The sequence below is a fragment of the Mustela nivalis genome, assembly GCF_964662115.1.
Source record: "Mustela nivalis genome assembly, chromosome: 12".
NCBI classification, from domain to species: domain Eukaryota; kingdom Metazoa; phylum Chordata; class Mammalia; order Carnivora; family Mustelidae; genus Mustela; species Mustela nivalis.
This window is the reverse complement of record NC_139031.1, coordinates 52,617,721-52,637,029: the sequence shown is the minus strand read 5'-3', so window position 1 is coordinate 52,637,029 and position 19,309 is coordinate 52,617,721. Positions and strand designations below refer to the sequence as shown.

Here is a 19,309-nt window from a genome sequence, read left to right as displayed (position 1 = left end):
AAAAGACTAAACTCGGTTGTTAAATTTCTTCAAGCAATTTTCTTTATCCCAAAACCACCTTGGACTATCTCCCACTGTGGCCTTCCCAGTCCTCACTACACTTTTCCAGGCTGGATTAGGCATCTCTATCCTGTATAAAACCCTGTTTTAGTTCTCACACTGTATTATCAATTTTATATACTTATTTGTCACTTCCTTTGTAATATGAGCTCTGCCATCTCTACATCTCCAGTACAAGCAAAGCACAGGCAGAATAAATGTTTACTGAATAAATTAATGAATAATGCAACTCACCTCACAGTGACTCATACTGATTTCTCACTGCCTTCAGAAAAAAGTACACATTTCTAGGACCAACATTTGAAAATCGTTTGTAATTAGACACAACCTGTCTTTCCAGTCTTGTTCTCTTTGTTTTTTTGCCCCCAGTACCCCAAATACTAAATCTCAAAGCACATCTGTCTATAGGAAGGGATAGTGCTTTTCCTGTTCAGTTCTGTATCCCAGAACTTAGCTCAGTGCCTCACAAAATACAGTTGTTCAGAAATTATTTGTTGAATTAATTAGATAAATTAACTTCACCAAATAGATCTCCTACTTTCTACTTCCTCATACTTTATAAAAAGCCACTCCCTTCCTTTTCATGCCTCTTCTTTTCTCTCATCTCCAAGGCTCAGTAAAGTTTGATAACCTATAAGGGTCATTTTCCAATTTACCTAGGCAAAATTAAATTAAATTAAATATCCTCTTGATATAATTTAAATATTGACTAGATTTTAACTTTTTGCAAATTAAGGATTATGATACCTTAATGTCTCTCTTTCCAGTCTGTTCCCACCTATCCTTTCTCACCTGTCCTAACTGGAATAGACTGAGTGTATCTTAAATCCACCAAGCCTACTTACCAACTGTTGATGCAGTATTTCTGTGAGTTGGTTTCTTCATCTCTAAAATTGGTATAATACATTATCTGTCCCCAAAATTAGTTAAATAAGACAATGTAATTAAAGTGCTTAGGACAGCCATGGTAAGCATTCAGTGACATTAATAGTGTTAATATTATCATCATCATTATTATTAGTCTCTCACATAGGTTGAAAAATAAGAAAGTTGATTTGAAATCAAATTTTGCACTATATTTTAGAGACTGGAATGTTCCAAAAATATCTTAGATGCTCAGATGCCACAAGTGTCTGGTTTTCAGTTACTTCTGGAAAGACTATTTATTTAGAACATTTGAGATAAATAAGTGTGTTGAAAATGGAGAGAAACAGTTCCTCTCATTTATTTTGGCCTGGAATAAAATGTGGTATAAACATTTTGGAAAGCAATTTATTATCAGTATCTCATAAAACTGAAGATGCATATGCCTATGGCTCAGCAAATCTATTCCCTGAAACAGTCACTACAGTAATTCTTACATTCCTACCCAAGTGCATATGTAAAAAATACTTATTTTAGTGTTACTTATGATAGCAAAATACCACATAGCTATGAAAATGAATAAGTTGTGCTGCAAAATCAACATGGATTCATCTCCAAAGTGCAATGCTGAGAAAAAAGAGCAAGTTGCAGATAAATAATATATATGCTAACGTTTATATAAAATTTTTTTAGACATTCTAAACAATGTTATATACTGTTTGTGGATATATTCACATAGTGGCAGGAAGAATAAAAACACACAAATAAAAACAGAAGAATAAATGCATACAATGGAGAGATAATGTACAAAGACAGGACAGTAGCAACCTCTGAGGTGGGAAAATAGAGAACAGGATAAGGGAAAGTGCTGTATATATTTTTTTAAATTTCTAATATCTTATTGTTTAAGCTGAGAATCTTTGTGATATCTGCCTATCCTTAAATATCTATCTACTATGTATTTTATATATTAGGGAAACATCCAAATTAAGTGCCCTTCTCAGTAAAAGGAGAGACACAGAAAACTCCACTTTAAAATACATAGAAGTCAAACCTGGTAACTATTCTCCTGGCTAAAGATGAAGATATTCTCATGAAAGACCCAATAAAGGAGTCTCATCTCTGAGCAAGATGATGACTATAATAATTAAGAGATAATTCTCCAGAGAAAATAAAATCTTAGGAGGAAATAGTCAACCTCCTCTCCGTTGTTCATCTATGCTCAGATTATTAAGTCCTATGCCCAAAGCACTCTGCCTGCAGTCATGTGCCCTCTGCTCCAAACCACTTACAAGCCATTCCTTAGATGATCTTCCTAGAGCACGACTTTCACCATGTCCCTGAGTCAGGACACCACATAGAAGCTGAAGTCCAGATCTTTTTAAAGCTTCCACAATCAACCTTATTCCAGCACCATTATCCAAAGATATTCATAGAATACCAAATGTCCTTCCTTCCAAGCTATACATAAATATAACTGATTCCATTTCACTTCCTAATTTTTGTATTTGACAGTGCCTCTATTTCAATGTTTCCCAAACTTCATGCATTCTGGCACCTTTTCATGATTTTTCCATTACCAAGTATGATCTGAATTATTTTTTACTTAATATTCTCTGTAAATCCACTCTGATTTTAGCTCAGATAAGTATTTTATAAAAATAAAGATAAATAAAAAATAAGTATAAATACAAATTTATTTAAAATAAAGATAAGGATAAATAAAAATTTATGTATTTAAAAATAAAAACACATTTCTAGCAGTATCATAAATGGATTAAAAAAAGTGTCTATTGGAATAAATAGGCAATACATACAAAAATAAGTGTTATTCTAAAAGTTAAGTTACAATTAAATACCTTTTGCCTGCTAAAATCATTGACCCTGTTACTTACTCTATAATTCTTACAAAGGAGAATTAAAAACAAGTGTTGGAAGCGAGTGTTAGTTGAAGTCATATCAACAACAGTAATTAAACTCTGTCCTTGAAAACTGGAAAGAAATTTGAAAAACATGCTAACTTCCCTCACAGCATTACTCAATGTTATTGATTGTCCATTCTATCTACTTCCTAAAATCATTTCATCCATGTAAGTTTGGGGAATACTGCTTTAGATGAGATAGGCTCTTCATTTTTTCCTGCCTTCCAGGTCTGGCTAAAGCTCCACACTTCCTGAGGTGTCCTCTTAATATTCATTAGGTCATGGCCTTCCCTTTCTCGGCTATTCTGAGTCTTTTCACTCCATTCTGCTTTTGATGGGCTCAGATAAAAGTTTGGAAGTTTATATCTTCTAATCTCTAATGATGACAGTTCAAGCAAAGATTTCTGGCATTCCTTTTATCCCCTGATATAAAGCATCATATATTCTAAGAAGTGGGAATTAATGAAGGGTGATGCCACAAATGGTAGTCATGATTAGTGGATTAGCACTTCCTCCCTTTAATTATTTATGAATATATTTCTCTTAGAGTAGATCAGGATCCCCTCAAGGACTAAGTCTCAATTACTTTAACTCCAGGTCCTGCCCAGTGGGAGAACATTGCAGGATTGCTAGAAGTAGTTGTTAAATAAATAAACGACACCTCCTAGACAAAGTAGGCCAGAGACAGCATTCAATAGCAAAAACAGTGGTCTCTTTTGGCAAGTATTTATCAAGTACTTCTGCGGCTTTCCCTCTGCTGTATTTTCATTCTGGTGTTACCTGGATTTCCTGACGTAGCTTCCGAGAGGATTTAAATTCATGCAGTGTATTACATGTAAAACCTTGCACACTTGTCACAAACAGGTGTTGCTATGACCTTCGGTTATCACTAAATACCCTAGGGGATAGTCTTAATAGCTAGGAATGCATATGGTCTTTCAAGATAGGATTTTCCAGAAGTTCAACAATGACAAACTTCCAGGATTCAAATCAAGAGAATTCCAAGTTGTCTTTTGTCCTCCAAATAAGCTAATACATTTTAAGATAACGTGGCATTTAACAGATCTTGTCTTGACAGTCTGTTATTTCTAAGACAAAAGACACATAAAAATAATCTGTTTATAAATAAGTTACAATGAAGGTGAGAAAACCTGAATAAATAATGCAATTGAGATATAATTAATAATTATGACTTCTTAATTCCTAGATTCTATACAGTACCCATAAAATTATATTGAATATCACTATTATGAATTAGAGATAATCACATAACTAAGTTAAGGAGAGTATTATTAAAAGATGACCATTAAGGTGGAGACAACTTCAAGAATATACCAGAAATTCATCATCATCACTATTTATTATTGGAATGTAAAAAACAGATACTAACATAGGTGATCCAATATCAATCTTCTGAAAATGGACTTAGACATTTTTCAAGAGTGAGGGACATATTAATAAACTGGAGGTACCAGAATTTTCACCACATGCTCTTTGATCTATTTTTTTAAATTGTAGTGAAACATATAACATAAAACTTATCAACTTGACCATTTGTAAGTGTATGGTTTAGTGTTAAGTATATTTACATTGTGTGCAACCAATCATCAGAACATTTTCAAATTGCAAAACCAAAACTCTGCACCCATTAAACATTTCCTATTTCCCCTTCCCCAACCCCTGGCAACCACTATTCTGCTTTCTGTTTCTATAAATTTGACTGCTCTTAATACCTCATATAAGTGGAATCACCAGGGCGCCTGGGTGGCTCAGTGGGTTAAAGCCTCTGCCTTCGGCTCAGGTCATGGTCTCAGAGTCCTGGGATCGAGCCCCGCATTGGGCTCTCTACTCAGTGGGGAGCTTGCTTCCTCCTCTCTCTCTCTGCCTGCCTCTCTGCCTACTTGTAATCTCTGCCTTTCAAATGAATAAATAAAATCTTAAAAAAAAAATTTATAAGTGGAATCACCTTATCATATTAAAAAGTTTATTTAATCTGTTTTTGAAGATTAGTTGAAAATTAGGAAAAAGTCAAACTTATCCTACTTCAGTTATTATCTAATCAACTACTTAGTACGATGCAAATTTCATCTATTAACCCAATGAGGTAGATTTCATACCAATTCCACAAATGAGGAAACTGAGGCTTGACCAGGTGAAATATCTACCTAAGGCCACACATCTGATAAGTAGTGGAGCCACCAAATTCAACTTTATCTGACTTCAGTGTCCATAATCTTCAACTCACTTGGTTGTCTTTTAAAACAGTTAAAAGTTTTCAGAGGATTTCAACCATCTATGTATATGAAGCAAGCCAGAAACAGGGGTGTGTGTGTGTGTGTGTGTGTGTGTGTGTGTGTGTTTCTAATTTGACTTTGAATGTTGCATATCTTCTTCCTCTTTTTATGAATTATTTTATTCTAGATTATTTCTCGAGTTATCATTCTAGCCTCTCAAAGTGTATTCTTATACCATGTCCTACAAAATCACTGAATATCAGTTACCTTCCTTTTTTTCTTTCCAAGCAGGACTTAGGCTGGAAGAAGCATTTAATTTGTTCAATTCTTCTGGAAATTACATGGTTTCCTAGTGTGTACTACGTAACAGTAGTGAAAAGATATTAATTTTTTAAGAACAACACTTACAGTTGTGGAAATGAACCCCAGCTTCTTCAGTTCAGGAACATCATTTTTGTGACTGGAAGTCACTCTACCAAAACCCAGGACTCTCTTCAAATGTGTCTCCCTCTGTGTGTAGTGGCTGAACTGCTGCTTATCGAGCCACCTGGGACTATAAGTCCTCCCACTGTGACTCCAAGGTTGCCCAACCAGAAACCCTAAAAGGCAAAAGAACTACAATACCCACAATTCAGACTCCTCACCTGAAACCAGGAGAAGAGGGTGGATGGTTACAGTTTCACTCTAGGGAAAAAGGTTATATAAATAAAAAGCAGAACAGTAAAGCAAAGCAAAGCATTAAAACAGTCAGGTCAGGTGGGAATATGTAAGAATAATTTGTAAATATAGACCTATTTCTATAAAAGGAAACAAAAGTGGTTTTATGTTTGCCAAGGAATGAGACAGCTCCCTAGGTATAGGCAAGGACTCCAAACTCCTCACGCAAACAAATCCTCCTGTAGAGGTGGAACCTGCCCCGCCAGATTCTCTTTGAGTGAGTCAGAGCTGAGGATGCCTCACTGCCTGGTGGAGCCTGTGAATGAGAGCGTCCCTGGTGTTCTCCTACATATGCACTGTGATCTTCACTCAGAGGTGTGACAGACACAGTGGAGATCTTTGACCTTTCATCTGACAAAAATGCCCTGGATTTTTTTTTTTTTTAATGTGCTTTCAAAAATGTGAGCAAAATGGAATCCCTTTTTGAGATTTCCTTCCATTTTCTGATTTTGTGTTTTCCTTCTGTATATTCTAGCATTATTTCTGATGGCTTGAAATTCAAGGACAAGAAAATTGAAGGGAAAAAAAAGAAAAATGGATTTTTAAAACTTAGGTAAAATGAAAGGTGCAATGATTGTTTCACTTCTTTGCAACTCTGGAAAAAGAGAATGTTAAAAAGAAAGAAAGAAAGAAAGAAAGAAAGAAAGAAAGCAAGCAAGCCAAGGAATGTGTTTGCTCCATTTGCTCACATAGCATCTTTTTCTAGACTTTCATTTCCTCTTAGATACAACCCAGAAAATGGATATAGACAAGCCCTGGCTTGCCCTGAGCCCCAAAACATAATGGAAAGATCCACCTAAAATATGAAGATGGTAGGGTACCTGGGTGGTTCAGTCTGTTAAGAGTCCAACCTTTTGTTGTTGTTGTTATTGTTTAGATCATCACCTCAGGGTCATGAGATAGAACACCATGACCGGTGTGGAGCCTGTGTGAGATTCTCTCTCTCCCTTTCTCTCTCTGCCCCTACCCCTCTCTTAAAAAAAAAAAACAACAAATAAATAAGGAGATAGTGTAAATGTGACAAAGGAGAAATTTCTTTCCCTTTTCTGCACTTTCTCTCTGCTCTTTCTAAATGCTGCCTCCCTAAGGAACCCAGGGGTTTCATGTGCCCATGCTGCTTAACCCACCCAGAGTTCTGTTGAAGTACCCCCTTGGGTGGTCCCACAATCCAAAGCGTGCTATTTTATCTGCCTTTGTCACAAGTCCTTCAATCTTCTGACTAGAACCTAAGTTGTTTTTTGCTATTTATATTCCTTCTAGAACAAATGGCTCTCCATTTCCCCAGACCCTACAGACCTTTTGTTCTCCATGCTATTTCTTCTCCCTGAAATATTCTTTGCCTACATTTAAATGTTCAAATCTTTCCTTTCTTTCAAAGCTCATTGAAAAAACACTCTTAAGTAGCTCCCTCCAGTCATTTATTTTCTCCCTCCTTATGAATTGCATAATATTTTTTCTAGTCTTCTCCTAACAGTTTTTATACCTTGTTTCCTTGAGTGTGTGTGTGTGTGTGTGTGTGTGTGTGTGAAGGTAACACCTTCCAGTAAGAAGGCAACACCTTATTTTATTCCTATTTCACTAACTCAGATAAATAACCAATGAATGAAATAATGAGATATCAACTCTAAACTGGATGTTAATACCAAAGCCATTTCTTCAAGATTTGTTTATTTGAGAGAGAGAGAAAGAGAGTTCACACTCACAAATGGGGTGGGGGAGACAAAGGGAAAGACTCTCAAGCAGACTCCCTGCTGAGTGTGGAGACCATTGTGGGCTCAATCTCACGACCCTGAGACCAGAACCTGAGCCAAAATCAAGTCAGATGCTTAAGTGACTGAGCCACCTAGGTGCCCCAATACCAGTATCATTTCTATTTGTCCCCAAAAACAAACATTTACTTTAAAAGAACTCTCAAATTCATGTAAAGAGTACTGTTATCAGAGTCCCCCTGTGGTCTAGTCTGGTGTGGCTTCCATAATCTTTATTTACAGAAAGGTAAGGTATTAAATCCATCAGTTTAACTCCTGACAGTGCCTGAAATGAAGGCTCTCATGGATCAGCACTAATTGTTTCATGGCTATGCTTCATGTGGTGCACCTGGCTTTCTTAACAGCTTCCAAATACTGGCCCTCAGCCCCATGACTGCATCCTGGACAGTCAGCCCTGCCTTCTTCTATGATTTTGATCACTCCAGCATCTCTGGCTCATTTCCCCTATAATCTAATCTCCTGGCTCTCAACGTGTATCTCTGAACTTTGGACTACTTTAAATAATTCCTTACCATTAATCTCTTTCACCCAAGGGAGGTAAGTCTCTTGCCACTTGTTAGTTCCTTAAACTTCTCCTACTATGGGATTTTCTTGGTCCCCACACACTACCCTGTCTTCTAGCTGTCAGCCACTGTGGAGGAAGTGAACCTTCTAGATCTTGCTGACACACAATGATATTTCTCTGAGCCATCAGACACAAAGGCAGGCTGCTGAAGGTGACTGTTATCTGGAATGGAAAGTCTTCCTAACTCTTCTCTATCATGTCATAAAGGCTGTCAGCCCCTTAGTCTACCTATGGGACCATAATCTAAATGATCTAAAGTTGGGCACAGAGTTGATGGTCAGCATATACCTCTGTGTCATTTCCTTAAAAATCTCTTTTCTGACCTTTTTGCCCCTACTTTTCCCCTTACATGTTTCTAATTTATGGAGATGTCTCACTGGGTTGACTTTTTTTCACACTAATCCAAGATGTTTTCATTTACCCGTGAAACCATGATCACTTGCAGGCATAGTATTTATTGTACCTAAAAAATAAGTAGAATATGGACAAATGTTATTTCCTGACAGATGGAAATAGGGTATGGAAAGCCAACCCTAGTGATCCCAGGGAAGCAAGCCAAAGATGGAGTGGAACTCAGAGGGATGCTTCAGTAGAAACATATTGGTAGTTGTTGAAGAGTCAAATATACGGGAAGCAGAGGCTCCATGTTCAGTCACACAATTTACACTACTTATGCTTTCTTTGCCCAGTTGGGATTGCTAACCAGGTACTAACTATACCTGCATCCCTAAGTGTTGGGATGTGAAGGTGCCAAGAGGGCCAGTGGACATGCAGAAGCCAGGGGTTAGGCAAAGAGGCTACACTGTTCCTTTGTGACTATAGAAAAATGGTAAAAATCATCCATTGATGTTTGCCATGCTTGTACAATGTTCCCAAAAGGTCCATTGGTCAAGCACCAGAATCAAACCAGACAACTCCACAGCAGGTGACAAGACCCAGATAGCATCACATGGACTTCAGGCCCCCTTCTTTTTGCCACACCATAATGCTATGTCTCTCCTCCTACCATACCCTCAGGTACAATCATGGAGAGAAACCAGAGAAAAAGGACGAGAAGAAACTAAAAATAAAATAGGAGCCACCCAAAGAATTATTTAAGCTAAAGACTGTGATGTACTAAACTGTGAATATTTTATTTTTTAATTTTTAAAAAAATTTTAATCTTTTATTAACATATAATATATTATTTGTTTCAGGGTACAGGTCTGTGATTCAACAGTCTTACACAATTCCTATCACTCACCATAGTATATACCCTCCCTAGTGTCCATCACCCAGCCACCTCATTTAAAACCTGCCTCACTACATCCATACTCTAATAGTGACAATTGACATGGAAGCTGAAACGGCAATGACTCATCGACCCAGCCAGCCTGCTAGATAAGAGCAGAGCACTCAGAATACCTAATCAGACACAGCCATCTGGGAGCTGGAATTAGGAACTGGCAACACAAAGAAGTAGGGATAGGGGAGAATCCACTCTCGTGAACAGAGGCAGTGGTGTCAACAATGTCCCACACTGAATGTGGCTGTAATGGTCATGGAAAGTAGGGTCTAGGACTCTTGATGTTGATCATGCAAACTGTGGTTTCTTGGGCTAGCAAAAACAATGAATTTATCCAATGGCATTGTTTTGACTGCTGCTCTGGCTTTCCAGCAACCCCCTAGAAATTATGGGAGGGAGTTTGGCGTGTTGCTTTTCAATTTGTATCAAACTCATTTGCTATTGCTTGGAGGTCAAAACTCCAACTGATACATATACCTAACACAGTTCTTACTTCAATGACACAGAGAGTACCTCTGCCTACCCTATTATTGTTAGACTCCATCAGATCAAGGACTAGATCTTATTTCATCTCTAAATACCAAAAACTCCATAGCGGCTGTTGACCTAAATTAAACTGACCAGTAAAATAAGGAAGCCTTGCTTACAGTTCCTTCTAACTTTAAAATTCTTTAACTACATGGAAGCTGTCAGTTGTTTATTAATGCAGAGGTAATTTTTTTCTCCAGCTGTTTAGAATTTAGGCTTAATTCCCTCTCTACATCTAGTAAGAGAGCATAGCTAGTGATTTCTTGCCTCCAGAGGGGAAAATCAAACACACAAAAAAAGGGTGTTACTTAATAATCAAAAGGGGATTTTCTTGGTATCCTTCAATGACCTATGTTAAATGTCACTCATGTTTGGTCTCTGTAGGACAAATATACCAGAAAAAGTAATAGGAAACAGCCATATTCCCCACATGCTCAGATATTTCCCAGTATGAGGTTATCTTGGAGAGAAAGGCCACATTTGAAGCTTAGAAGAAAGTTCCCCCAGGAGTTTTTTCTCTGTTGTCTTTCACTATTATTGACTCTCAGACCCCTGGGCTGCCTGTGACATCCGTTTTCTGGGTCACTTTGTCTCTGAGTCATGATCATACTGTGACTTTCCAAAAACAGTTAATAACTGTGCCATTTACCAGTTAATTTCAGTGAATACCTCAAATAATAGTAAAATGTTACGGCCAAAGTTAATTTAGGTCAGACTGATCTTATTTCCCAAGATTAAGAAAGGGAGCCAAATTGTTCTTACAATTTCATATTTTCCTTCATTACATCTTTCTGACTCTTTATTCAACCATAAGATGAATCATCCATAAATTGACCCCCACCAAGCTGTAAAAGTTGAGAAGTTGAGAAGTTCATCACTGTTTTCTTTCGCTCACTGCTTTCAGGATAACACACAAGAAAACATGTGCCAACTATTCGCATGATCATAAGATGTTTCCGTGCTGCCCTTTTGCTACTAATCAACAACAGAGGACCTTCTGTGCAGCTTTTGCTGGAACGTCTAAGGGTTACTTGCCTCCTAACTATAACCTAAAGAGTTGTGCATTTGTTGATTCATCTATATTTTTATTGGTGCAATTGCCACTTTTATACCAACATCACTCTTTGTTAACATCTTCAACTGTTTTTTATATCAACATCCCTGGAACTTACATATTTTCCAGAAAATTTCCAAAGTATATACATGTACATTTGTCACTAAATCCAAAGAATGTGTAGAACTTCGATAAAATAGCGAGTTTGTGTATTCATTTAATAGTTATATGTGTGTGTAAACCTCACAATCTAGAACCCAAGACAAAATAATCCTAATTTATCTGCTAACATGGTTTGTATAATATGTTTCACTATATACATTTCTTGAACATTTTTAAGTTTTGCACAAAGAAGACACAAAACATTTTAAATGTTAATATCCATCCATATACTGCTATGTGCTGCAGACACCGTCATTGGGATTTTTCAAGAACAGTTTAATTTTTCTGTCAGCTTGAAGCTCTGCAATAATGTAGCGGTATAGTTCATACCCGGGAAATACGGCCTCTTCTTCTGCATGTTCCTAATAAGTATTAAACCACAGTGGGTTAAGAGATTGGATTCTATAGAAACACAGGATTATCTACAAGGTACAAAAATCCAGTGTTGGGGCACCTGGGTGGCTCAGTGGGTTAAAGCCTCTGCCTTTAGCTCAGGTCATGATCCCAGGGTCCTGGGATCGAGCCCCGCATTGGGCTCTCTGCTCAGGGGGGAGCCTGCTTCCTCCTCTCTCTTTGCCTGCTTCTCTGCCTACTTGTGATCTCTGTCTGCCAAATAAGTAAGTGAAATCTTAAAAAAAAAAAAAAAAAGAAAAGAAAAAGAAAAAAATCCTGTGTTCTGGTTGACATACCAGAGGAGGAATGTTTTAAGTCACTTACCCATTATCCTGTAAGGATTCCCATCTGGGATGTCAGAGCCTATTTGAGGTTGGCTGCTTATATTTCCACACAATCCGCTGGTGCTAACAATATCATTCTGAGTATATTTGTTTTTTTTTTTGTTTTTGTTTTTTGTTTTTCAAATGGCAAACATTGTATCTTTTTTTTTATTTATAAACATATATTTTTATCCCCAGGGGTACAGGTCTGTGAATCACCAGGTTTACACACTTCACAGCACTCACCAAAGCACATACCCTCCCCAATGTCCATAATCCCACCCCTTTCTCCCAAACCCCCTCCCCCCAGCAACCCTCAGATTTGTTTTTGATTGCCACCATAACAAATCATCACAAATTTAGTGGTTTAAACCACACAAATTTATTATCTTATAGTTGTGAAAGTCAGGAGGCTGACATGAATCTCACTAGACTAAAACCAAGATATGAGCAAGAGTACCTTCTTTCCTAGTAACTCTGGAGGAGAACCCATTTCCTTGACTTTTTCAACTTTCAGACACCATCCACACTTCTTAGCTGAGATCCACTTCCTCCATCTTCAAAGCCTGCAACAGCAGGTTGAATCTTCTCAAGTGACATCTTTCTAATCCTGTCATCACCTCTCTCTCTTTCTCTGTCTCTCCTTCTCTGTGCCTCTGTCCATCTCTCTGCCTTTTTCTGTCACCATCTGACTCTGTCTCTGTTTCTCTTTCTCACTCCTTCTCAGAAGCTGGGAAAGCATCTCTGCACAGGACTCATTGATTATACTGAGATCACCTGGGAAGACCAGGATATTGGATATCTGCCCCATTCCCCCACCCCTACCACCATCTCAAAGTACAGACCTTAATCATATCTGCTTAGTCATTCTTGCATATCAGGTAACATATTCACTGTTCTCAGGGATTAGGAAGTAGACACCTGCAGGGGCCATTACTCAGGCTATAATATCAGGTTACCACCTCAGGGAATTCTCTATATAGTATTCTAAGTTTAGAACTGGGTCCTATATAGACATCCACTGAAGTTGAGAGAAAATATGTTTATTTGCACATAGAACCAATTTTAAGAGAAGATATAATTGAAGAGGCATAAAGAAAGGCCCTGGGTCCTCCAATCATCACCTGCTTCTGGGATGGCATCTGTTATTTAATTCTGAGAGATTCATGATTCAGTTCTAAAAGTGATTTGCTCTCAAGAGCAATTAAGTTAAATTAATTAAATAAGGCCATATTTAAAAGGGGGAAAGGAGGGGGTGGAAAAGGAGAATCCATTGAGCAGGGCACTTGGGTGGCTCAGTCAGTTAAGGGTCTGCCTTAGACTCAGGTCATGATCACAGGGTTCTGGGATCGACCCCTATGTCAGGCTCTCTGTTCACCGGGGAGCATGCTTCTCCCTCTCCCTGTCGCTTCTCCTGCTTGTACTCTCTCTCTGTCAAATAAATAAATAAAATATTTTTTAAAAAAGAAAAGAAAGAAAACCCAATGAGGGAAACCACCATTTCTTCATTCTAATTTGTGTAACATATTCTGAAGTAGTAATAATCAGTTGTCTTAGACTGATTCAGTTTTTGTCTTTCCAGACCTCCTGGGGCTACAAAAGATGGTTCAACATTATTTCCAAGTCTGTATGCAGGCATAGCAAATAGAGTTAGGACCCAAACTGCTGTGCCACAGTTTTTGCCATTCCATTAGAAAGCCAATAATCCTGACACTGTAACAACAGCAATAAACATGTGAGTGCTTACTATATGCTAAAAAAAAAGGGGGGGGGTGCCTGAGTGGCTCAGTCAGTTAAGCATCTGCCTTCACCTCAAGCCATGATCCCAGTATCCTAGGAGGGAGCCTCATGTAAGGTCCTTGCTCGGTGGGGTGTCTGCTTCTCTCTCTCCCTGCTCTTGCACTCTTGCTCTCTTTCTCTTCCTCCCAAATAAATAAATAAAACCTTCAAAAAACAAAGACAATATTAAAATGAAAATATACCTTAGAGGGATTCCCACTGCAAGGATTCATCAATCAACATTTTAGCAGGGGTTGGTTTATGAAATGGGTAGAGTATGGGAAGCATAAAGGCAGCATTAAATGGAAAAGTAGGAGTTTGCCTGTAACAGAGATACCATACAAACTGCATCTCCCGTCTACACCGTCTACATGTAAAAGGAGTGTCTTTCCCTTCTCATGAAAGAATCCAGCCACAGAGTTCTTCATGCCTTTTAACACATGATTCTACTGCCCTGACTGAGTATAGATGACTGATCATAGATGATTGGTTTGAAAATTGATGTCCAAAACAAAGTTGTCCATACGCAAGCTAGATCTCAGTTTGAAAAACTGTATGTTTGAGTTGTTTGTGGGCTATGAATCAATTCTCCAACATTTTAGAATGAAATAGAGTACGTGGAAGTGAAACAGAACAGAATTGACAGAATAAATAGCATGGGGTGAATAGAAGAAAATAAACTAGTAAAGAATAGATCTGAGTGCATTAAACTAATAAAAGGGGTCAGTATTGTTTCATAATGTGTCCATTTCTGTGTGTGCATGTGTCTGTGTGTATGTTTGACTATTGGGTGAAATATATACTGTTTTTCTTCCTGCAGGCAAATTTGAAAACTATAAAGCTTAACAGAGGTCTTATGAAGTACTCTGGCATGAAAGCTATGCCCAATTTATATATATATATATATATATAGTAGCAACAAACTAACCAATTAAATCATCTCTCTCATGGAATGCAAATGAAAAACTACAAAATTGAGTTGCAGGCTTTGGAGTGTTGCAAAACCAAGATAAACACCTTGACAGGATGGAAAATAAAAACCACAAAATAGTCAAAAGCTTGAGTAATATCCAGAGACTGTGGGAGTAGAGAGCAGTAGGGTGGAGGGCTGGTGATTGACAGTGACAGGAGAAACAGAAAGAAACAAAGTAAAAGAAAAGTTAGTCAGGGGAATGGCAGAATCACAGAGACTGGAAGCATGAGAAACCCATTTATAAATGGCAAGGTGAGCTGAGCTGTTTGTCATTCCTACATTCAACAAATACTTACTGAGTGTCTACCGTGTGCCAGGGACTGTTCTAAGAGCTGGGGATATTGCAGTGAAGAAAACAGGTACAAATCTATACCTTCATAGAATCTATATTTGGAGCGCCTGGGGGGCTCAGTGGGTTAAGCCTCTGCCTTTGGCTCAGGTCATGATCCCAGGGTCCTGGGATCGGGCCCTGCATCGGGCTCTCTGCTCAGCAGGGAGCCTGCTTCCCCATCTCTCTCTGCTTGCTTCTCTGCCTACTTGTGATATATCTCTCTCGCTGTGTCAAATAAATAAATAAAATATTAAAAAAAAAAGAATCTATATTCTAGTGGATGTTCACTAAGAGTTATACCCTGAAGTATGGTTGGATTCTACCTGATCATACAAATGTCACCATGACTTCCTGTGCCCCTTCACTGTTCCCTATCCTTTCAACAAAATCTCATTGTTGTATTTCTTGCAACGTGAAAGAGTCTAATTAATGAAAGAGCCAAATTAAAAGTTGATTATACCCATTTATTTATTTATTTTATTTATAAGTATTTATATTTTTTCCTCCAATAAATGATTCTCTTCATAAGGAACCAAGAATCACTTGTTAAACTTTTCCTAATTCTGTTTGTAGTTCTCAAGCCATATCCCTCCTGCCTTTTTAAGAAACATTCAGTGTCAATTACCTCTTATTTTCCTTTGTAATTTTCTTTCATATTCTACCTCTTTCTTTCATCAGGATCCTTTCCTTACTCACACATCTGTTAAGTCTCCCCCATTTCACAAAAACAGCAAACATTTACACCATTTTGAGCAGTTGTGATAAACTTTGCTCCTCATCATTGATAAGCTTTAGGCAGAATCCCCCTCTATGTTCTTGCTATCAGTTTTCTAACTTCTTCTCAGTCCTCCCTTTTGTCTGAATCCTGCTCCCATCAAAGCTCTCTTTATGGCCATTTTTTTTTCTAAATCAATGGACTTTTTTTTCAATCTTTATCTTTCTTGATCTTTCAGATTTTCATACTTATATTAGTCACAATGGTCTAGATCATACAACACTGAAAAACAACCCCAAAACCTCAGGTTCCCTGTAACAGATGTCTACTTCTTGCTCAGGTAAGCTTCATGTTTATTGTTCAGGTAAACTTCATGAAACCAGGGCCTGTGTCTGTGTTTCTCCACCATTATTTTCCCAGCTAGCATGATGTCTGGGATTCAGTAGATGTTTGCTAACCATAGTATGAATGTATGACTGAATGATAAATTTTATTCTCCTTTTGTAAACTAGATTTTAGTGGAAATAAGACTTACATCTTTCATTAAGATTGCTCCCAAAATGGAGAGGAAATGAGGTTCTTCTCACCAGGGAAATTTTTAAAGAAAAATTTTTTTGATTAGACAAGGTTTTTGCAAAAAATGTACTTGTATATGAGATTATTAGTGATAGCCTCACTAATGAAAGAGGCACAGTTGCTCATCCTTTCCAAATTATATGTCATGGACATTCCCCTAAGATGATACTTAGGGTAGAGTCTAGACACATATCCAGATGGCCTCTGCTGAAAAAGAATAATTAATCGGAACACAGTTACAGTGATTTCCCCCTTTCCATTTGAAAAGAAATTTATGAATTTCCAAAGGCAGAGTTTAAAGTCATGGATGCCATATTAAATAAATACAGGCCTGCATATTTCACTGTAGTTCTGGGCAATGGAATTAACCAGCCCCACACACAAGTGATTAAAGCAATGTGTCACCCTAAATTCCAAGGCAATAATTTTTGGTGTCATCCTAGGGACTGACGCTGCCAGTAAGAAGGAAATAATTTATCCCAATTTAGACATATATTAACTCCTTAAAATTACTAAAGCTCCTGTAGTGGAATTTTAAATGCTGTTTAACAAATAATGTTTCTTTCCACTTAAAGGGTAAAATTTGCATTTGTGAAATTACATAATCAATTCTTTAATAATGGATTAAGCAACAGAAATCTTACTTTTTTTTAAAGATTCAAATCTATGTTTAAGACCCTGTATCATCTATAAGGCATTTTAAAATGAACATGAGTAAAATAATTTCAATATATGTAAGAAAGACAAAATATCAAATGTGTTTGAGACTAAAATAAGGGGATATTATTCACATTAATTACTCTGTATAATTAAATTATTCTGAATTTCCCTTAGCACTTTACAGCATGAACATCTTGGAGACCTAATCAATGAATTTTAGTGTTATAAAAATGTTATTTGCATATATTATCTGTACCTATAAAATATTTATATTTATATATGAATTTATGGTCATTAAATTTATAAAATGAATTGCTCCAATTCCATTCACCTTTGCAGAAGAATAATAGTTTGCTAATTCTCTAAGAAACATCCTATTGAACATGATTTAAATGATGTCCAACTCACTCATAGGTATGATAAAAGATGCTGGGGTAGAATCTAAAAAGAGATCCTTAACATTGACAGATTACTTAGAGTTTTTCAGGACTAAGACTAACTTTCTGTTTCTGTTTTTGTTATGTTTTGTTTTTTAATTTTTATTTTAATTTCAGTTAGTTAACTTATAGTGTTTTATTAATTTTGGATATACTTATAGTGATTCAACTATTCCATACAACACCAAAGACTACCTTTATTTTGCAAATTCATACAACATTATTTATTCATATAACTCACAACAATGTATCAGGCACTGCAACAGACTGTGACTTACAGTATCTAAGTGAATCTTCGTAATAGATGAGTCAGGCTGGACACTGGCTTTCTGTGCTCTTCATTCAGTATTTATCTGCTTTAACATGATGACAATTAATATAACTTTTCTAGAATCATGATGTTCCAACACGCTGGAAACCATAATACTGCATTTTTTAAAAAAATATTTTATTTATTTATTTGACAGAGAGAGAGCACAAGTAGGCAGAGAGGCAGACAGAGAGAGAGGAAGGGAAGCAGGCCCCCTGCTGAGCAGAGGGATGTGGGACTCGATCCCAGGACCCTGAGATCATGACCTGAGTCGAAGGCAGCGGCTTAACCCACTGAGCCACCCAGGCGCCCCTACTGCATATTTATTTTAAGATTTTATTTTTTATTTATTTGGCAGAGAGAGAGATCACTAGTAGGCAGAGAGATAGGCAGAGAGAGAGAGGGGGAAGCAGACTCCCTGCTGAACAGAGAGCTGGGCTTGATCCCAGGAACCTGAGACCATGACCTGAGCCAAAGGCAGAGGCTCAACTCACTGAGTCACCCAGGTGCCCCAATACTGCATACTTTTGAATAAATGTTTTGTCTAAGTGGCTAAAAGGAGCCATTTAATAAAAGGGAAAAAATGATTTTCAAAAAAAATATTTGGAGATCAAAAACACTTTAGGGAAATGCTTTAGGATTCCAAAGAAGAAACTAAACAGAGAAAAGTCCCTTTCATATTCACTGGTGGGTAGATGAAAGCAAAAGTTCTGGAAAATGAAAGAGCTCTGGGACTTATTTGGATACATTTGCTTGTATTTCCAAAAGGTAAACCACATAATATAAAAGAATATTTCTGGCCAATTTAACAGTCTTAGGAGGACAGTTTGTGGTGTCACCACAAAATTTCCTTTTATATTCATGCTGCTGATATTGATTTGCTTATTGTTCTCTCTTTGGGCCAAGTTTTCCAACATCACTGAGATTGTGAGAGTATCAAAGAAATATTAGATTTGAAAGCTGTTTCCAAAAAATCTTTCTACATATATTCTCTTTGGGGAGGTGAACATGAAGGAATTGACCGATCACTGACTGCATACACTGAGTCATGCTAGTTTTTAATAATTAAGAACTGTAGAGAATATGGCTATTGTCTCACACAAAAGTTAGAAACATCTGCTAATTCTATCATGGGTTTTTTTTTTTCAGGAAAATGAAAATGCAGGCCTTTCCTGACTGACAAATGACCCATCAGGTGATAGAGTAATCCTTCACTATAATCATCCTCCGTCTTTCCTTTCCCAACTGACCAGGACTTTTAACATCAACTGAGAAAGAAAACTTACCTCATATAAATCCAGAGAAACTATCAAATCATTAGTATCTAGTGGTTTTCGTTAACGTAGCAGTTTCATGCCCCTAAACATTAAGACTTTTATGGGATGATCCAAGAAACTAACCACTATTCGAACATTTTTGATTTGAGAAGCTACATTCCCATTTCAGAAAACTGACTCAGGTACATTTGGTAGGGATTTTTAAAGTATACATGGTTAAACCCTAGAATGATATGAATAATAACAATAAAGTTTGAGAGTGGTTTAGTTTGAGGAACTAGAGAGAATTTCCAACCACTCTTCAAATATTTGTGGAATTGTGCAATTTTGCTATTGTAGATAAAACAATGACAATCCAAAAACCTGGATTCATGT

The 19,309-nt window shown here is 37.1% G+C and overlaps 1 protein-coding gene across 5 annotated transcripts in view; it reads right to left on the bottom strand.

Moving 5' to 3' along the window:
- The window catches only part of MACC1 (MET transcriptional regulator MACC1), a 227,013-nt gene that overhangs the window by 49,197 nt on the left and 158,507 nt on the right, over positions 1 to 19,309 (bottom strand). The window contains exon 1 of one of the 5 annotated variants that reach the window (XM_082693828.1): positions 5,489 to 5,604. The exons of the other annotated variants lie outside the window; for them this stretch is intronic. The gene's annotated coding sequence lies outside the window, so the exon portion shown is untranslated. Of the gene's footprint in view, positions 1 to 5,488; positions 5,605 to 19,309 lie in introns of those variants that run through there. 5 annotated transcript variants of the gene reach the window in all.